The 20,502-nt window shown below is 40.6% G+C and overlaps 1 non-coding gene across 1 annotated transcript; it reads left to right on the forward strand.

Moving 5' to 3' along the window:
- The first annotated feature begins 19,522 nt into the window (after nucleotides 1-19,522).
- Nucleotides 19,523-19,629, forward strand: LOC127124931 (small nucleolar RNA R71). The gene has a single exon (XR_007804406.1). It is a non-coding gene; the product is annotated as a small nucleolar RNA R71 (small nucleolar RNA).
- Nucleotides 19,630-20,502: the final 873 nt, after the last annotated feature.

Here is a 20,502-nt window from a genome sequence, read left to right on the forward strand (position 1 = left end):
CTAGTCGAAGATGCCTTGGTGTGAGGGTAAAAGTGTTGCGTGGACTTAGAAATATTTTTAGTAGTTTAAGGTGTTTTTGACAGAAACATTACCAGTTGTGGATTCGAAGAGGGATTCAAATTCAAAAAAGGAGAGAACTTTTGTTCTTATCTAAAACTGTTGAAAATACACGTGGAGCATATTGGATGGTTACGTACATGCAAAGCGTCACTTGTCTCGATTTTGTGGAAAGACCGTTGGAGACGGTTACTTCGACTAGTATATATAAGAGGTCTTAATGTTAGGATCAGTGTGTGTTCAAGTGTGTATAAAGTCTGTCAATTTTACCAAAGTATTTGTGTGTGGAGAAAGAGTAAATTGAGAAATGTACGTTTGAGGTTACACCATTGTCTTTTATTTGAAGTAATTTAATTCTTTATTTCCAGAACTGTGCTTTTACCCAGAAGTTTATCTTTACTATCATTTACTTTCGATTTACAACATTCCTTTTTTCCCCTTTTCATTTTATATTTTTATCAAATCCTTTAACGAATTATTGTTGGTATAAACACCTTCGAAGTGTTTATGTTCATTAGAATTCACCCTTAAAAATAGTTAACACATGTCCTAGGATCAATCTGATTGATCCTTGAGTAACCAAATATAGTAATTTGGAAGATCAGCGGTTGTTTACCAATTTTCACGGTAAACAAATTGACATGCTCAGTGGGACAGTGCTAACATTTGAAAAAGTGATTTTTTCTTCATTTGTTCTAATTCTGGTCTTTTAATCATCTTTTCCCTTTTGAAAAATTCGTTGTATGTTATTAAGAAGTGGTAAAGTAGCCACAACCAACGAAGATAGACGAGGGAGAATCCACAAGGAGAATGGCGAATTCGAATGCGCCAAATAACCAAAATCCTCAAAATCCAAACAATAATGTACCACCCCCTTCTTCTTCGACAGGGGAAAACACGACCACAATTCCCGTGTCTGAACCGGTACCACCTATGGTGAGTTCGATACCTACACATTTGATTGCCCACACTGAGCCCATTTTGACTTACATTGGGCCAAGGGGAGCTCCTAGCACTCCCCCACCAATTGGGAATGTTCAAAACAAGCCTTTAATACCCCCTTGTTTCTCTATGCCTTTTGGTGGTCGAGAACAACCTTATGGAATGCCAACTTCAGTAATGGCAAGTTTACATTACGCTGCTTCGACATTCTCAGAACCAATGGTTAACGTAACCTCCCTATTACAAGGGTCAGGGTCTGGGGTTAACGTGGGTCGGAATAACCAATCTTTAGGCTTAGGATACCAAACACAAATTCCCAACCTTACCAATAATTTCGCAGTAGTGTGGAGGCAGTAGATGGACGAAAGCAACCATGATATGGTCCAAATGCTTACCCAAACATTGACCACCGTATTGAATCCCTTGATTCAAAATACAACACAATCGAATTAGCAGGTGACAACACAGATGGTACGAATGGCTGACTTCTTGGATGTGTCGCAGCCCCATCGACACCCTCCAAGGGATGGGATAAGGGAAAACCAAGGAGTAACTGTCGAAGAAGACCCTACTATTAACCAACTCCCATAAAACCCACTGCCACCATAAATGGTGAATCAGGGAGTAGGAGTCGAACCCCTTAGGGCTGAACCACAAATCCCCAGGGAGAGAGAGCCAAGGATAGTAATGGTAAATAGAAACCAAAATGCTGATAACGTCATACAACAAATTCGACATGATGACATGGCAGCGGATAACAATCTGGCAGATATGGTCGAAATTATTATGACACGAAATGGGGTGAATTTTAGCATGCGAAGGCCAAATTATATATCACCTTTGTCGGAATATATCCTACAGACAGACACACCCCATAGAACGAAGATTCCCAAATTTACTAGGTTTTCCGGGGATACCACGGAATCCACTGTCGAACATGTGGCTAGGTATATAATAGAGGCAGGAGACATTTCGAACAACGAATACCTCAGGATAAAGTACTTCCCAAGTTCTCTCACGAAGAATGCCTTTACATGGTTCACAACCTTGCCACAAAATTCGATCCACACTTGGAATCAGTTGGAAAGAATGTTCCATGTGCAGTTTTACATGGGACAAACGAAAAAAAGTCTAAAGGAATTGGCCAGTATCAAACAAAAATTCACTGAGCCAATTGATGCTTATCTAAATAGATTTCGATTGCTCAAAGCTAGGTGTTTTACACAGGTACCAGAGCATGAGTTGGTCGAAATGGCCACTGGGGGCCTTGACTATTCTATTAGGAAAAAGTTAGACACCCAGTATTTGAGAGATGTGACCTAACTGGATGATAGGGTTCGACAGCTAGAGCGTTTGAAAAAAGAAAAGGCTAGAGCAAATAATAATAAAAGAGTGACCTATGTCGAGTTCAGTAACGATGACGAATGGGCCAATAATGAGCCTTTAGACTTCGACGAAAATGAGTTCGACCTTGCTGAGTTAAAACAAGGGCCACCTTATTCTTGTAAGGTCTTGGCCCCGTCGAATGGAAAAAACCCTATCGAACCAGAAAAGAATGGTAAATTCCCTAAGAAAACTTACACATTCTATGTTACAAAATGTGACGAAATCTTCGATTTGTTAGTTAAGGATGACTAAATGATAGTGCCTCCTAGTGCTAAAATGCCTCCTTTGGAACAAAGAAAGAAAAGAGGGTTTTGTAAGTACCATAATTTTCTAGATCATAAAACTTCTCAATGTTTTCTTTTCAGGGATCTTGTCCAGAAAGCTATTCAGGAAGGAAAACTCAAATTCGGAGACAAACCCAGAAGCCAAATGAAGATTGACTATGACCCTCTACAAGTGGTTGATGCTCGCTACACAGAGCCAGATGAAGGCAATATGGTCGAAGTTACTAAGGACTTCGTCAACAAAGTTGTCATGGTTAGGGTCTCTGAGCACCTTGACCAGGGATTCCTCAAGAACTTTGTTCGGGAAGCCGCTGAAGGCTTCGTCAACGGAGCCACTGATGGTTTCGACACCGGAGTCACTGAAGATTCCAACTTGATGATAGTAACCAAAGATATTGTTGATAATTTCAAAAAAATTGATAGGGTTACTGAGGGCCTTCAACTAAAATTCAAGAATTTCGGCATCACTAAAGATGTCGACATGGAGGTCAATATGGTCGAAATCTCCCAAGAAACCTCCATGGAAGTTGACAATGAATGTCAACAAGAAGAGTACAATAAAGTGGCCTTCCCAAAAGAAAAGGAGACTCTAATGGATTTTCTCCAAAGGTGCCAAAGAAAAAAATAGGAAGTTATGTTATGCCCTCGATGCAGTGTCGTGTTTGCCAAACAAGCAACCCACAATCTCGAAGGAGTTAGGAGGACAACAAACTAAGGGTGCCAGAGAGCCCTTAAGAACCAACAAGATTTTAAGCCTAGAAGGGCCTTCGACCCAAGAAGGTATTTCGATCCAAACAGAACTTTAATGAGGCTTGATGAAACAAAACGAATGGTTCCTGTTGCCAAACCTATCTCCTTCAAGCCCAACGCTGAGGCCTCAAATGGAAAATGGGTGAAGCCAGTTGATGGTAGAAAACGTGGTCAGGGAAAATGATAGAACTTTGAAGTAGACAGAGTTTTTTCATTGGCATACCATAAGGAATTTCAGGCTACCAAAAAAAATCCCACATCTCTGAAAACTATAAAGGGAAAAATCCCATGACAAGGTCCTGGTGGAGAAGGGAACAGAGAAGGAGGAAAGCACAAATGGAGGATGAAGAAAAAGAAAAAGCTTAATCCAAGCACCAATGTGCCTACCACAAAGAAGGAAAAAAGAGAAGTAAGTCTTGTCAGAGGGAAGTTTAACACTTCGGCAGAGGCGGCCAAAGAGAAATATGATTGAATGCTGGTCGAAGACGAAATGCTAACGGATGACTTCAACTCTGGGTCAGAGTCTTCACTCGATATCTTAGTTGGTGTGGTATCAGTGTTGCCCAGAGAATTCGACCAGATAACAGAGGTCGAAGACACTGACAACATCACATAAAGGGAAATGGCCGCTCACAAACTAGTGTGCTATTATGTGATGAACAATGGTTGCATAGAAGAGCAAAACACTTTCTTTGAGAGGCCAAACAAGGCAATGAAGAGTCATCTTAAGCCTTTATTTATTACGGGAAAGGTCAAAGACGTCCTAATTAACAAGATCTTGGTAGATTGCGGTACAACGGTGAATCTGATGTCGTATCACATGTTGAGAAAAATAGGGAAATATGACGCAGATGCCAATCCCCACAACATGGTGCTTTCCAACTGCGAAGAAAAGGTGGGTACTACCCTTGGAGTAATCCAGGTCGAGTTAACGGTGGGAATTGTCACCAGATCAACAATGTTTATGATTGTGGAGGCAAACGTCAACTATAACTTGCTACTTGGACACGAATGGATACATGGAGTTGGATTTGTACCATCATCCATGCACCAAAGAATCATCATATGGCACCCTGATGGTATTGTGGAGAACGTAGAAGCAGACCATGGCTACTTCAAGACTCCTATCAATCATGTCGACAGGCGCTAGTTCGATAAACACTTGGCCAATATTGCTCCGTGCAATCCGGCCAGCTTTGCGTTTACTCCAGACGATAATGCTTATTGTTCTTTGTATCTACACCCCACTAACGACTTTCATTGGGATCGTGAGGTAGTGGGGGAAGATGATTTTGGGTACATAGGAACGTCAGGAGTCGACCCAACATGTTAGGGAAGCAAATTCGGTGATGATGACTGAGTTCCACATATTAAAAAGGATTTCAACTTACATAGCCAAAAACAAACAACAATCGGCCTTGGAGGCTGAAGTCAAAAACATGGTTGTCGAAGCCAGCGAGACACTTCACCAAAAAGGTCCTGGAAAGGACTTTGATCCAGAACCACTTGATAAGGTTCAGGGCGAAGATCAAGGCCAGAGGCTCGACATTATCTATGATAAAGAGCCGTTGGGTTTTGAGAAGGATCTGCTTGCAACAAATATCAAGATGCTAGCGCAAGATCCACTTGAGGAAATAGAATTAGGAGAAGGATTGTCAAAAAAGCCAACTTACATTAGTGGCAATATCAACCCTTAACTCAAAGTCGAAGTGATCCAGTTGCTGAAGGATTTTGAGGACTGTTTTGCTTGGGATTACGATGAGATGCCTGGTTTGAGCAGAGATCTAGTCGAATTGAAGTTTCCAATAAAGCTTGGGAAAAAGCCCATCAAGAAAAACCCAAGGCGATTTACATCTACAATTCTCTCAAAGATCAAAGAGGAGGCCGAAAGGCTTCTCTGTTGCAATTTCATCCATACAGCCAGGTACGTCGAATGGTTAGCCAATATTGTACATGTCATTAAGAAAAATGGTACTTTGAGGGTGTGCATAGATTTTAGAGATTTAAACACTGCAACCCCGAAAGATGAATATTCAATGCCCGTGGCGGAGATGCTGGTCGATTCTGTCGTGGGCCATGAGTATCTCAGCATGCTCGACAAGTATTTTGGATATAATAAGATATCCATTGCTGAAGAGGATGTCCCAAAAACAACACTTCGATGTCCTGGAGCCTTAGGCACTTATGGATGGGTGGTGATGCCTTTTGGCTTAAAGAATGTTGGGCTACCATACCAAAGAACAATGAATTCGATCTTCCATGATTTTATAGAGACTTTTATGCAAATCTATATTGATGATATTGTTGTTAAGTCTGTTTTAGGGAAGATCCATTTGGACCATCTTCAATTGTCTTTTGAAAGGATGAGAAAACATGGTCTAAAAATGAATCCTCTCAAATGTGTTTTTTGTGTGCAGGCAGGGGATTTCTTAGGCTTTGTGGTCCACAAAAAAGGAATTGAAATAAACCAAAATAAGAACAAGGCCATAATGGAGGCGAAAGCGCCATCAACAAGGAAGGAATTGTAGTCACTATTGGGCAAGCTCAATTTCCTGAGGAGATTCATTTTGAACCTTAGTGGAAAAATGCAAGCCTTCTCGCCTTTGCTTCGACTCAGCAAGGAAGGATTCAAATGGTGACAGGATCAAGAAAAAGCTTTCAACAAAATAAAAGAATACCTGAGTCATCCACCAATTTTGACACCACCTTGTAGGAATAAGAGTATGAGATTGTACATATGCATCTGACAATAACAGAGGTCGAAGACACTAACAACATCACAGAAAGGGAAATGGCCGCTCACAAACTAGTGTGTTATTATGTGATGAACAATGGTTGCGTAGAAGAGCAAAACGCTTTCTTCGAGAGGCCAAACGAGGAAATGAAGAGTCGTCTTAAGCCTTTATTTATTACGGGAAAGGTCAAAGACGTCCTAATTAACAAGATCTTGGTAGATTACGGCACAACGGTGAATCTGATGTCGTATCACATGTTGAGGAAAATAGGGAAATATGACACAGATGCCAAGCCCCACAACATGGTGCTTTCCAACTACGAAGGAAAGGTGGGTACTACCCTTGGAGTAATCTAGGTCGAGTTAACGGTGGGAATTGTCACCAGATCAATAATGTTTATGATTGTGGAGGCGAACGTCAACTATAACTTGCTACTTAGACGCGAATGGATACATGGAGTTGGATTTGTACCATCATTCATGCATCAAAGAATCATCATATGGCACCCTGATGGTATTGTGGAGAACGTAGATCAGACAATGGCTACTTCAAGACTCCTATCAATCATGTTGACAGGCGCCAGTTCGATAAACACTTGGCCAATATTGCTCCGTGCAATCCGGCCAACTTTGCATTTACTCCAGACGATAATGCTTATTGTTCTTTGTATCTACACCCCACTAATGACTTTCATTGGGATCGTGAGGTAGTGGGGGAATATGATTTTGGGTACATAGGAACGTCAGGAGTCGACCCAACAGGTTAGGGAAGCAAATTCGGTGATGATGCCTGAGTTCCACATATTAAAAAGGATTTCAACTTACATAGCCAAAAACAAACAACAATCGGCCTTGGAGGCTGAAGTCTAAAACATGGTTGTCGAAGCCAGCGAGACACTTCACCAAAAAGGTCCTGGAAAGGACTTTGATCCAGAACCACTTGATAAGGTTCAGGGCGAAGATCAAGGCCAGAGGCTCGACGTTATCTATGATAAAGAACCTTTGGGTTTCGAGAAGGATCCGCTGGCAACAAATATCAAGATGTTAGTGCAAGATCCACTTGAGGAAATAGACTTAGGAGAAGGGTTGTCAAAAAGGCCAACTTACATTAGCGGCAATATCAACCCTCAACTCAAAGTCGAAGTGATCCAGTTGCTAAAGGATTTTGAGGACTGTTTCGCTTGGGATTACGATGAGATGCCTGGTTTGAGAAGAGATCTAGTCAAATTGAAGTTGCGAATAAAGCTTGGGAAAAAGCCCATCAAGCAAAACCCAAGGCGATTTACATCTACAATTCTCTCAAAGATCAAAGAGGAGTCTGAAAGGCTTCTCCGTTGCAATTTCATACATATAGCCAGGTACGTCGAATGGTTAGCCAATATTGTACATGTCATTAAGAAAAATGGTACTTTTGGGGTGTGCATAGATTTTAGAGATTTAAACACTGCAACCCCGAAAGATGAATATTCAATGCCCGTGGCGGAGATGCTGGTCGATTCTGTCGTGGGCCATGAGTATCTCAGCATGCTCGACGGGTATTTTGGATATAATAAGATATCCATTGTTGAAGAGGATGTCCGAAAAACAACATTTAGATGTCCTGGAGCCTTAGGCACTTATGAATGGGTGGTGATGCCTTTTGGCTTAAAGAATGTTGGGGCAACATACCAAAGAACAATGAATTCGATCTTCCATGATTTTATAGAGACTTTTATGCAAATCTATATTGATGATATTGTTGTTAAGTCTGTTTCAGGGAAGATCCATTTGGACCATCTTCGATTGTCTTTTGAAAGGATGAGAAAACATGGTCTAAAAATGAATCCTCTCAAATGTGCTTTTTGTGTGCAGGCAGGGGATTTCTTAGGCTTTGTGGTCCACAAAAAAGGAATTGAAATAAACCAAAATAAGAACAAGGCCATAATGGAGGCGAAAGCGCCATCAACAAGGAAGGAATTGCAGTCACTATTGGGCAAGCTCAATTTCCTAAGGATATTCATTTTGAACCTTAGTGGAAAAACGCAAGCCTTCTCGCCTTTGCTTCGACTCAGCAAGGAAGGATTCAAATGGTGACAGGATCAAGAAAAAGCTTTCAACAAAATCAAAGAATATCCGAGTCATCCACCAATTTTGACACCACCTTGTAGGAATAAGAGTATGAGATTGTACATATGCATCTGTGATGCGTGCTTTTCGCAAGTATACGAACGCATCAGAGTAATATAAAAGATTGTCGAATCCACAAAGACCAAGTGTCAATCTATCATTATCTATTGTTATGGTGTTTATCTAAGGTAATCAAAATAGGGGTTTTATAGAGTGTGCAATGAAAATTAAAGTATTAAATTAAATTCAATTAATAAAGATAGACTCGAATGTAATTCACATAATCAATTAATAATCCAAGTACTTGCTAATAGAACTACTTATAGGCAGTGTTTCCTACTTTGAAAAGAACCAATTTAACAGGAACTGTCGCTTTCGCGTATTCAGAACCGAGTTGTACTCCCTAATCTAACCCTCTTATTGTCACTTATAAAAAGGCGCGCATTGCGTTAGAGTAGTAAACCTATTTTTAAGAAATATAGTATCTTGACTAAGTTGAAAAGTATTTTAACCTGGATTTCTTAACCAAAAGAGGTTCTCACGAACCAGACTCTAAACTTATAAACGCGTCCGAAAATAGTTTTAAAATCACTTTTCTTCTTAAGTTAAAAACTCCTAATGAACTAAACAAAGCGCTTTCGCTGTATTTGAAATAGTTAAAAACAACTAAGTTTAAAAAGACGTTGGACGACTTTCGATCTTACCCAACGGAAATTAAGTGCGGGAAAACTTAAGTTAAAAGTCAAAATAGCCCTTAAGTGTTTCTACGAACAATTGTACGGATTATCGGTTCAATTACGATCCTTACATTCTAACCTTTATAGATTTAGTTAGACATGGTAAAGTAAAGGTGCATTTTAATTTAAATAAAAGTAGTGCGAGTGCGGAAAGTAAATAAAAGTAGTGGGAGTGCGGAAAGTAAATAAAAGTAGTGCGAGTGCGAGAAATAAATAAAAGTAGTGCGAGTGCGGGAAATAAATAAAAATAGTGCGAGTGCGGGAAATAAATGAAAGTAGTGCGAGTGCGGGAAATAAATGAAAGTAGTGCGAGTGCGAGAAATAAATAAATAAAAGACAGTGCGGGAAATAAATAAAGTAAAGACAGTGCGGGAAAGTAAATAAAGTAAAGACAGTGCGGGAAAGTAAAGTAGATAAAGGCAAAGTAATAAAAACCTGCTCCAATCGGAGGGTTGAATAAAATGCGAAATGGAAATGAAAATGGCGGCAGGATTAACTTCCTTCCAAAGTGCTCCAAACTCGATTACAGACTCGATCACAGACTCAATTACACAATTGTGGCAACACCTCGATGTGAAGCGATTACCACTTTAAAATACTGAATATATGCCTAAGTGAAACTAAGTTTGCTTTGAGTTTTGATCTGCTCTAAGTTTGGATGATTAAACAAATGAATTCAAGTCTCTATTTATAGGTAAGTAAAATAATGGAAAAGACAAGGATGCCCTTCAGTTTGAATTTGGGAGGGAAATGTTTCCTTCTTGTGGCGCCCGTCACAACACCATGGCGCCCGCCATAAGAGCAAAGTGTGGCGCCCAAGTGGAGGTAGTGGGGAACGTGGCAGTTGAGGGAAGTTGAGCTAGGACATGTCATGGCTGGGCCCATGTCGCCAACCACAAGTGTAAAATGGTGAATTTTAGGGTTTTTAGCTCGTTTTCACTCCTTTTCTCGATCGGGGCTCCAATTAGACTGGAAACCTGAAAACAAAGAGAAACATAGTAATAACATAACAAAATAACAATAAAACAACTAAAATGCATGCGAAATCGGAGTCGAAAATACGATGAATTTCAGTGTCATCAAATTCTCCCACACTTAAACCCTTGCTTGTCCTCAAGTAAAACACTAAAAAGCTCATAGAAGAAAAACTGGTGTCAACGAGTGATTCGGGCTAAAAGATTTCTAAGTTCAAGTCGGGATGTAGTGATAGGTACTAACTGAGTGAACTAAGGGTATCATGATGACACTTATCCGAAAAATACGGACATAGACTCCATTCCTATATTAACCAACCCATATTATCCCACAATACCTAGGCCTGCCTCTTCATCTCTTTTTATGTCCTTTTCATTCAGGCGTAATCACATTAAGCTCGTTATCCGTACATGCTTCATAGCAAAGTGACTTGTTAGTGATTATGATCTAAACATGGGGTTCCTGGCACATAGATCTGTGTAAACCCTTTTATTTGACCCAACTGCAGTTGTGGGGGATCAAATCATAATCCGCCCTACCGAGTTCAGCGCCAGATACCTCTGAACCAACTAACAGTGGGTGAGTTTTTCTTTTTCTTTTTCTTTTGTAGCAAATTTTTACAACCTTTTTGGTTTAAATGACGTTGTGAGGGTCACCTATACCGGAGTTGCCTTTTTGCTTTCTTTTATTTTATTTATTTCACTGGATCATTCACTTATGTTCATCGGTCCCCTACGTAGAGGATGCGTAGGCCGGAGCTGACTGCTGGAATAAACTACTGAGGACTTATACTTAAATGATGATTAAGGCCATGGTATATGGGGTTTCGGGAGTGATTCCTATATTCATGAAATCTATGGTGCTAAAACAATACTGATGTTTCAAAAAGTTCTCCCAAGTCACCTCATCCTTACTCAAACCCGTCTTAAAACGCAAAAAACTTTCAGAATAACACCGTTTTCTTTTGCAATTTTTTTTTGGTAGGGCTAAAGGAATGGGGAGATTAGACTGTACTAAAGATACACTATACTGGTGACTCGTCAAACTCATGCATTATCTAAAACACTCAAACTAAAAGCAAAATGAAATAAAGTAAACAATTAAAAAGAAATAAAAATGAACAAACTAACTAAAAACAGCAAAGAAAAATAGAAAGCGATAAAGTCTCCTCCCACACTTAAATTGAACATTGTCCCCAATGTTTCGAAATAAGATAAGGGGAGAGTCACCTGACATCCTACTACTGACCACTGGTACCTTCGCCATCCTAAGGTGGACGACGGGTTCGGCTGCGACGACGGTCTCTCTGATCCATCCTGGCCTGTACGACATCCTGAGCAGTCCTCACCTCTCGAAGGTTACTTAAAATGGAGCCCCTAGTGGCTTCGATAAGCGCAGAATATTGACGGTGGTATTGTTGCTGACGGGCTTGCTGGTTTGTAATCGTAAGCAGGGACTGTACAACAGTCTCATAGGATCTATCTGTCCTCCGCTGTGATTCTTGCATGAAGCTCATGTTATCCGCCAGTTGTTGCTGAATGGTAGAGAGTAGGTCATCACGCCTTTGCTCTCTAGCCATGTGGTCACGCCACATCTCCTCTGTAATATAGAAGCCAGGAGCAGAACCTGCAAAAGAAGAAGATGGTGCGGTGTGTGATGGTGAAGGGTGATGGGGGGACACATGAGGTGCGGGAGATCGCTCTCTCCGATCATATTCTTCATCAGTGTCGTGTCCCTCCTCATCAGGAACATTAGGAGGAAGAGGACCCAAAATAGGTGGAGTATCTAAAACATATGTTCAATTCCTTTCATCACGTACATCAGTACGTGTAGTGCACGATAAGACAACAGATGGGATAGCTACACCATGAACCATAAGCACATAGCCTCTTTCTCTCCTCAATCGACACAATTTCATATCTCTCAGAAATTTTAGGTTGACTGTGCGAGGAGCTAAGGGATCTAGGGTAGCTATCTCATTGTTCAGGTTAAGCACCCAAGCAATAGACGTAATGAGTCCTCCGAAAATAATCGGTCCCGCTTTATTAAGAGTTAAATCCATATGAGCGAGCATAAACGGGACCAAATTAATTCTTCTATTTGTGAGGCTTCCTTGCAAAAATAGAAGCTCTCGAGCATTGACCTTATTTGGATTCTCCCGGCCAAAAATAGTACATGCCAACAGATATCTAAAAACTCTGATGGTCGGGTTATGGATGGTCGAGGCAAGAATTCCTTCAAAAGAATTTATTGAAGTGTTTGACAATCTCTGCCAGAAGGAAAACACCTCGACCGACCAATCTGAATCCAAAGGGGCCTCAGAAATAGCACCGTCCCCATGAGGAATACCTAACAAGCCTGCTAGTTCGTCGGTACTGAATTCATATTCAACAGCAAACATTCTAAATCTGACAGTACCAACTGTGCTAGCAGTGTTAGGATTGACAATATAAATTAAAGAACTTAAAAATTCGATTGTCAATCACTCAAAGGTAGGTTCTTTGTTTGAAAAGATAGTATGCAAGCCTAAATTATCTAATAAATAAAAAATGCTATGGTAGATACCCAAAGTGTAAAGACAATTCTCATCCACATACCTTGTCGGGAGGATTTCCCGAGTTTGCAACCTTTCGATAATTTTTCTTTGTCGATCCCCCGGTTTCCCTCCTCGAAGAATAAATCCATTGAACTCCATTATTTAGCTCTTGCAATGCGATGAAGAAGATGAAGATGGGTATGTAAAAAGGTGTGATTTTTATGAGATTTGACGGATGAAAATGAAAATGGAAGTAGGGAAAATGATTTGTATGGTGTGAAGATGAGAAAGGTGGGAGCTTTTGTGGGGTTCAAGGGCTTTTTCGGAAGGTGAAAAAATGGGTTTTGAAGGTTTGAAGGTATGAAAATGGTGAAGAATGTGAGTCTGCCCCGAGCTTATACAGACGTTGTGGCGGGCGCCACAACATCCATGGCGGGCGCCACAAGGCTAAATTCGGCTGGGCCGGATTTTGGTCATTTGGCATGGGCTTCTCGTTCTCTTTTCGGTTGGGGGGTCCGGATAGCGTTTGCATTGTAATTTCCTATTGACATAAGGCTTGCATAATTTTATAAAAATAAAATTTAAAACATTAGACTAATAAATAAATAAATAATATAATTAACTAGACTATGATAAAAATATAAATATAATAAACACACATAAAATGGAAATAATATCAATGTGCTGACATAGTTAAGAAAATATCCCAAATGCAATGATATAAAATAAGTTAGGTAAATGCGAAAAATATAAGCATAAATGAGACAAAATAAAATGAGATGGTAAAATCAGATAGTAGGGGGTTCGTATGCTTGAGTAGATTCGCAAAGCATGGCTATCTCTTGGCGAAGCTCGGTGATCTCCTGGTATAAACAATCAGCCTTGGTAGCGTGTATGAGATCAGATACTCCCATCTATAAGGTAAGGTCGGCTACCTCCTGCCTAAGCCCGTCGATCTCTCTACGACACTCAGCAATCTGGGTGCGGATGTTTGGGGTCTGCAATGATAAATTGTTAGAGAATACAGTGATCCTGGGAGAAGGCGGTGTAGGGGTATACTCAGCGACAGGTGGGGATCTAGGCTCCTCGATAGTCTCTCCCTAACCCTCCAGAGCATAACTCCAGTTCGCTGGGTCATGAACGCTAGTCATCATAGGATCAGGCAGTGTAAAATAATGAATCGCCTCACTATCGATCAGCAGTCTGAACTGTCTTGGATTGAACGAGGATCTCCTCATCAACCCTTTAGTCAAGCAAAAGTAGATATCCATAGTAGTGTACCCACAGTAGGTCCTGAGATGTAACAGCTTGCGGGATAGACCTAGGGTGATGGCAATCTGTGTGATGATCCCTCCTACATGAATGACTCCTTCAGACGATCTGGAGACACCGCTGAGGCCACACAACAGAAAGTTCCCACATTCCACGGGGGCGAGACTGTGATGCACAAAACAATAGGAATATCTCCTTCTCACTCAGTAACGTCTCATCATCTGGTCTTCCCAAGAAGGAATGTGTCAGTATCATTTAGAAGTATCTAAAAGCAGGGTTATGTATAGCCTGGGACAACTGAGTAGAGGGGTCCTGACTCCCTCCTCCGGAGATATCGCTCCAGAATTTTTCCACTTCCTTACCCAGAAAGTATCCCATCGGTGTCTCAGGGATAGCGACAGGGGTGGTCTGGAAACCCAATAGGTCACCGAACTCCTTCTGGCTGAAAGAATACTCGATTCCAAAGAGCTTGAAGGCAGCATACCCATCCGATCCAGAGTAAGGGTCATAATCAAATGAACTGAGGAACTCCAATGTCAAGTTCCTATAGGTGTTACTTAGGTCGTCAGCGAACTCGTCCCAATGGAGCTGGTGGCTCAGAAATCGGATACTTGGCTCAATGCCCAAGGCTTCCATGCAGTGCTGGTTTGGGTAGCGTGTGGGCGCCATAGGGCGTTGGTAAAGAGCTATGTAGCGCTCTCTCTGGGCATCATCCCTATAGGCTACGTGCATATCGTCGAAGTCCTACATCCTGTAAAAGTTAGGAAAAGGGATCCTGAAAATACAAACATTTCAAATATTTAGTCTCGGTGAAAATATGATAAAAATTAAAAATTAAAAATTAAATAAAGTAAATGCAAAAAAGTAAAACAAGGTAAGAAAACCATGGGTTGCCTCCCAAGCAGCACTTGTTTAACGTCATTAGCTTGATGATCGGAAGTTATACACCTGTAGTAGGAATCGGTGGATCAATCAGAGTGTGGCTTGAGTAGTCTGTTGGAATGTCTCCTCCTTAGTATAGCTTCAGTCTTTGTCCATTTACCATGAATGGACTACAGGTTTCGTTCTTGATTTCTACGGCTCCGGATCTCAGAATCTTGGATACTTTGAAAGGGCCAGTCCATCTTGAGCGCAGCTTCCCAGGGAAAAGTCGTAACCTAGAGTTGAACAAGAGAACAGGGTCGCCTATAATGAAATCTTTCTTAACTATTCTTTTGTCGTGCCAGGCTTTTGATCTCTCTTTGTATATTTTGGCATTCTTGTAGGCAGATTGCCTTAGTTCTTCTAGTTTGTGAATGTCAAGGATACGCTTCTCACCAGCGGTCAGGTAGTCTAAATTCAAAGTTTTAATGGCCCAATAGGCCTTATGCTCTAATTCGAAAGGTAAGTGACAGGATTTTCCATAGACTAGTTGGTAGGGAGTTGTCCCTATAGGGGTTTTGAAAGCGGTTCTATAGGCCCATAATGCTTCTTGAAGCTTCTGAGACCAGTCTCTCCTAGATATTGAAATTGTTTTTTCTAGGATTTGTTTTATCTCCCTATTGGATACTTCTACTTGGCCACTAGTCTGTGGGTGGTATGGTGTTGCTACTCTATGCCTAACTCCATATTTTCTTAAAAGTTTATCAAATATTCTCGATATGAAGTGTGATCCTCCATCGCTTATGACTAAACGGGGTGTTCCAAATCTTGGGAATATATAATTCTTAAATAGCTTGATCACTACCCTAGTATCGTTTGTGGGTGCAGTTATGGCTTCAATCCACTTAGACACATAGTCCACATCCACTAAGATATACTTGTTTCCTAAGGATGGTGGGAAATGACCCATGAAGTCTATACCCCATACGTCGAAGAGTTCTACTTCCTGAATATTTCTTAGAGGCATTTCGTCACGCCTTGAAATATTTCCAGTGCGTTGGCATCTATCACATCTGACAATGCAAGCATGGACATCACGCCACATGGTTGGCCAAAATAGGCCAGCTTGAAGAATCTTGGCGTATGTCTTAGAGGTGCTCGCATGTCCACCATAGGGTGCAGAGTGACAATGCTCAATTATACTTTTTACCTCTTCTTCTGGAACGCAATGGCGAAAAACGCCAAATTTACCTCTTTTGAAAAGGAGCGGTTCGTCCAATAAAAGTTTCTTACATCGTTGAAGAACTTCTTCTTGCGGTGGTAGTCAAGATCAGGGGGTACGATATCATCAGCTAGGTAATTAACAAAGTCTGCATACCATGGTACGTTACTTATTGCTAAGGATTTTTGGAAGTGCTCATGAGGGCCTAGGCTATCATCTTCAATGGTTTCTAGTCTAGCTATCAGTCTATCATAGGCAAAATCATCATTTATGGGTACTAAGTCTGGTTTTAGGTGTTCTAGCCTAGAAAGGTGATCAACTACTACATTTTCAGTGCCTTTTTATCTCTTATATCTAAATCAAACTCTTGTAGTAACAGAATCCATCAGAGTAACCTGGGCTTGACATCTTTTTTACTTAATAGGTAATGAATGGCAGCATGATCAGTGTAAACTATAATTTTGGCTCCTACTAGATAGGATCTAAATTTGTCTATAGCGAAAACTACAGCGAGTAATTCCTTTTCAGTTGTTGCGTAGTTGAGTTGGGCAGCGTCTAGGGTTCTACTGGCATAATAAATGGCATGTAATTTTTTATCTTTCCTTTGTCCTAGAACGGCTCCAACGGCATAATCACTAGCGTCGCACATTATCTCAAAAGATTCTGACCAATTAGGGGGTTTCATAATAGGTGCAGATATTAACGCTTGCTTTAAAAGATTAAATGCTTCATTACATTTTCCATCGAAAATGAATTCAACATCTTTCATTAAAAGGCCAGTTAAAGGTTTGGTTATTTTGGAGAAGTCCTTGATAAAGCGCCGGTAGAATCCAGCATGTCCAAGAAAACTTCGGACTTCTCTGATAGTTTTGGGTGGTTTTAGGTTCTCTATAACTTCTATCTTAGCTCTATCTACCTATATACCTTTTTCGGAAACTATATGTCTTAAAAAAATTCCTTCGGTCACCATGAAATGACACTTTTCCCAATTTAGTACAAGGTTCACCTCCACGCATCTCTCCAGGATTTTCTCAAGGTTGGCGAGACCATTTTTGAAATCGAATCCGTAAACCGAGAAATCATCCATAAATACTTCCATGATACCATCTAGGTAATCTGCAAAGATTGACATCATGCAGCGTTGGAAAGTAGCTGGGGCGTTACAGAGGCCGAATGGCATTCGTCTGTAGGCAAAAATTCCATAAGGGCATGTAAAGGTAGTTTTTTCTTGATCTTCGGGGTGGATAGGTATTTGGAAGAATCCTGAGTATCCATCTAGATAGCAGAAGTAAGAGTGTCTGGCTAGACGCTCCAACATCTGGTCTATAAATGGTAAAGGGAAATGATCCTTCCTGGTTGCTTTATTTAATTTTCTATAGTCTATACACATCCGCCATCCTCCTTCTATCCGTTTTGCTACATGTTCGCCTTTATCATTTTGCACGACTGTGATGCCTCCCTTTTTAGGTACTACATGCACAGGGCTCACCCACTTACTATCCGAGGTCTGGTATATTATACCTGCCTCAAGTAACTTAAGAACTTCTTTTTTAACAACATCACTCATTATAGGGTTTATTCTTCTCTGATGTTCCCTGGAAGTTTTTGAATCTTCTTCGAGCGAAATCCGATGCATGCATACAAATGGGCTTATACCTTTCAGGTCAGAGATATTATATCCTAAGGCTGAGGGATATCTTCGTAAAACGTCTAAAAGTTGATATGTTTCCTCTTGGCTCAAGGTAGCACTGACTATAACTGGACGATTCATCTCTTCATCGAGGAACTCATATCTCAGGTTCTTAGGCAGTTCCTTAAGTTCTAAGGTTGGTTTCTTAGGGCATGGCATAAGATCTGGGGTAAGGGATAAACATTCGTAAAGGTTATCATCGATGTAGGGTTTCCTAAAGTCGTCATCTTCTAGTATGAGAGTTGATGGCAACTTAATTGTTTTTATGATTTCTTCTTGTTCTAATTCCCTAACGCACTCATCAATGATATCTAAGGCATAACATGGGTCTCCCATCACAGGTGCCATAATAAATTTCGAAAGTATAAATTCTATCTTCTCGTCACCTACCTCAAAGGTCAACTTTTCTCTCTTGACATCTATTATGGCTCCTGCAGTTGATAAGAACGGTCTACCTAGAAGGATTGGTATATCATTATCCTCTTTGATGTCCATGACAACAAAATCAGTAGGGATAAATAACTGACCTATCCTAACAGGGACATCTTCTAAAATGCCTATCGGATACTTAACAGATTTATCGGCTAACTGAAGTGACATCTTAGTAGGCTGTAATTCTCCTAAGTTTAACCTCTCACAAACCGCTAAAGGCATTAAGCTCACACTAGCTCCTAAGTCTAGAAAAGCTTTTTCGATGACATGACTTCCCAAAAGATAAGGAATGGAGAAATTTCCAGGATCTTTATCCTTTTTGGCTAACTTATTCTCGGAAATAGAATTGCATTCCAGGGGTTTCGGATCGTCTAGTCTACGTTTGTTGGTAAGGATGTCTTTGAGAAACTTTGCATAAGAAGGTATTTGGGTGATGGCTTCTGTGAAAGGGATTTCTACGTGAAGTTTTTCTATAACTTTAATAAATTTCTGATATTGGTTATTGATCTGGGTTTGTTTGAGTCTTTGCGGATATGGTATAGGTGGTTTATATGGCGGGGGTGGTACGTAAGTTTTATCTTTAGGTTCTTCTCCTTTTTCTTGACTTTCCTATTTTTCCAGATTCCTCTGGTTCCTTTACTTTGTCTGTGGGTTCGGTATATTCCTTAGAAGTTTCGGGTTCACTCAATCTTGGGTTTGGTGGCTCATCATAAGCGTTCCCACTTCGTAGGGTAATGGCATTGGCTTGCCCTCTCGGATTCTGTTGAGGTTGTCCAGGGAACTGTCCTCTAGGTGTGGTCTGGGGGGCTTGGTTTAAAGCTACCTGAGAGATCTGGGTTTCAAGCATCTTAGTATGAGTAACTATTTGGTCAACCTTGGTTCCTAACTAGGTAATCAGTTTGTTAACGTGAATGTTTTGGTTCATGAACTCTTTATTTTGTTGGGTTTGAGCAGTGATAAAATTTTCCATAATTTTCTCAAGGCTCGGCTTTGGTGGTACAGGTTGCATAGGTTAATTTGGTCTTGGGGCTTGGTAACCTGGTCTCGGGGGTGCATTATTTTGGATAGGGTTATTGTTCTTATAGGAGAAGTTCGGGTGATTCCTCCATCCAGGGTTATAGGTATTCGAATATGGGTTCCCTTGGGTGTAGTTCACTTGCTCAGAGTGGGTTTCGTTTAATAGACTGCATTCTGCAGATTGGTGTCCTTTGGTTCCACATATCTCACAATCCGATGAAACTGCGGCTGCAGTATTCGGGTTTATGCACATATGCTTGACCTTAAGGGCTAATGTGTCCATTTTAGCTTGCATCATGTCTATAGAGCTTAGTTCATGTACTCCTCCTTGGACTTCCTTCTTCTCAACTGTCGCTCGTTCGACTCCCCATGATTGATGGTTTTGAGCCATATCTTCGATGAGGACACTAGCTTCAGGATAAGGTTTGTTCATCAACGCACCACCTGCGGCAGCGTCGATGGTCATCTTAGTGTTATAGTGAAGTCCATTATAGAAGGTCTGAATGATTAACCAATTTTCTAAACCATGATGTGGGCATGCTCTTAACAGTTCTTTATATCTCTCCCAAGCTTCGAACAACGATTCTCCTTGGTTCTGGGTAAATTTAGTTATTTTGTTTCGAAGAACGGCGATCTTACTTGGGGGAAATATCTAGCAAGGAATACTTTTCTAAGGTTGTCCCAAATCGTAATGGAATTGGGTGGAAGGGAATCTAACCAAGATAGAGCTTTATCTCTGAGGGAAAAAGGGAATAATCTTAAACGGATTGCCTCAGGAGAAGCTCCATTGGTTTTAAAAGTGTCTGCTAATTGGAGAAAGATTTTTAAATGTTGGTTTGGGTTCTCAGTAGCGAGACCTACGAATTGTCTCTGTTGCACTAGTTGCAACAAGGATGGTTTAAGTTCGAAATTATTAGCTGGGATGGTTGGGTTTACTATACTAGAACTAGGTTCTTCGTTGGATGGTTGGGAGAAATCCTTAAGAGGTCTTTGGTTTTGATCTTCGGCCATAGCTCTCCTAATTCTATGGAAGAATAAACGTGCGCGAGCGTAACGTTCAGGTTCCGCCAGAGGGTATACTAAACTTTCGGTGTTGCGAGTTCTTCGCATTGACCGACGGGTAATAACCTAAGTCTAAACGATATAACAACAGGGTACGAAATTTGACGAAATTGGTCCCCGACAACGGCGTCAAAAACTTGATGTGTGCTTTTCGCAAGTATACGAACGCATCAGAGTAATATAAAAGATTGTCGAATCCACATAGACCAAGTGTCAATCTATCGTTATCTATCGTTATGGTGTTTATCTAAGGTAATCAAAGTAGGGGTTTTTAGAGTGTGCAATGAAAAGTAAAGTATTAAATTAAATTCAATTAATAAAGATAGACTCGAATGTAATTCACATAATCAATTAATAATCCAAGTACTTGCTAATAAAACTACTTATAGGCAGTGTTTCCTACTTTGAAAAGAACCAATTTAACAGGAACTGTCGCTTT

Source organism: Lathyrus oleraceus, chromosome 2 (genome assembly GCF_024323335.1).
Source record: "Lathyrus oleraceus cultivar Zhongwan6 chromosome 2, CAAS_Psat_ZW6_1.0, whole genome shotgun sequence".
NCBI classification, from domain to species: Eukaryota; Viridiplantae; Streptophyta; class Magnoliopsida; order Fabales; family Fabaceae; genus Lathyrus; species Lathyrus oleraceus.